The sequence below is a fragment of the Megalopta genalis genome, unplaced genomic scaffold (genome assembly GCF_051020955.1).
Source record: "Megalopta genalis isolate 19385.01 unplaced genomic scaffold, iyMegGena1_principal scaffold0035, whole genome shotgun sequence".
In the NCBI taxonomy this organism is placed as follows: Eukaryota; Metazoa; Arthropoda; class Insecta; order Hymenoptera; family Halictidae; genus Megalopta; species Megalopta genalis.
This window is the reverse complement of record NW_027476104.1, coordinates 1,105,321-1,107,132: the sequence shown is the minus strand read 5'-3', so window position 1 is coordinate 1,107,132 and position 1,812 is coordinate 1,105,321.

The following is a 1,812-nucleotide window of genomic DNA, read 5'->3' as shown; positions in this document are numbered from 1 at the left end:
CAACAACAACAACTACAACAAGAACAGCAAGAACAACAACAACAACAAGAACAACAAGAACAACAAGATCAACAAAAACCACAAGAACAACAAGAACAACAAGAACAACAAGGACAACAAGAACAACAAGAACAACAAGAACAACAAGAACAACAAGAACAACAAGAACAACAAGAACTACAACAACGACAACTACAACAAGAACAGCAAGAACAACAACAAGAACAACAAGAACAACAAGAACAACAAGAACGACAAGAACAACAAGAACAACATGAACAACAAGTACAACAAGAACAACAAGAACAACAAGAACAACAAGAAGAACAACAAGAACAACAAGGACAACAAGAAGAACAACAAGAACAACAAGAAGAACAACAAGAACAAGAAGAACAACAAGAAGAACAACAAGAACAACAACAAGAACAACAACAACAACAACTAGAACAAGAAGAACAACAAGAAGAACAACAAGAACAACAACAAGAACAACAACAACAACAACTAGAACAAGAAGAACAACAAGAAGAACAACAAGAACAACAACAAGAACAACAACAACAACAACAACAACTAGAACAAGAAGAACAACAAGAACACCAAGAACAACAAGAACAACAGGAACAACAAGTACACCAAGATCAACAAGATCAACAACAACAACAAGAACAACAAGATCAACAAAAACAACAAGATCAACAAGAGCAACAAGAACAACAAGGACAACAAGAACAACAAGAACAACAAGAACAACAAGAACAACAAGAACAACAAGAACAACAAGAACTACAACAACAACAAGGACAACAACAAAAACTACAACAAGTACAACAAGAACAACAACAACAACAACAAGAACAACAAGAACAACAATTACAACGAGAACAACGAGAACAACGAGAACAACGAGAACAACGAGAACAACGAGAACAACGAGAACAACGAGAACAACGAGAACAACGAGAACAACGAGAACAACGAGAACAACGAGAACAACAAGAACAACAACGAGAACAACGAGAACAACGAGAACAACGAGAACAACGAGAACAACGAGAACAACGAGAACAACGAGAACACGAGAACGAGAACAACGAGAACAACGAGAACAACAAGAACAACAACGAGAACAACGAGAACAACGAGAACAACGAGAACAACCAGAACAACTAGAACAACAAGAGCAACTAGAACAACAAGAGCAACAAGAACTACCAGAACAACAAGAACAACAGGAACAACAAGAACAACAAGGACAACAACAACAAGAACAACAAGAACAAGAACAGCAAGTACAACAACAACAACAAGAACAACAACAAGAACAACAAGAACACCAAGAACACCAAGAACAACAAGAACAACGAGAACAACGAGAATAACGAGAACAACAAGAACAACAAGAACAACAAGAACAACAAGAACAACAAGAACAACAAGAACAACAAGAACAACAAGAACAACAAGAACAACAAGAACAACAAGAACAACAAGAACAACAACAACAACAACAACAACAACAAGAACAACAAGATCAACATGACCAGCAAGAACAACAAGAACAACAAGAACAACAAGAACAACAAGAACAACAAGAACAACAAGAACAAGAACAGCAAGAACAACAAGAACAACAAGAACAACTAGAACAACAAGTACAACAAGACAACATGAACAGCAAGAACAACAAGAACAACAAGAACAAGAACAACAAGAACAACCGGAACAACAAGAACAACAAGAACAACCAGAACAACAACAACAAGGACCACTAGAACAACAACAAGAACAACAACAAGGACAACATGA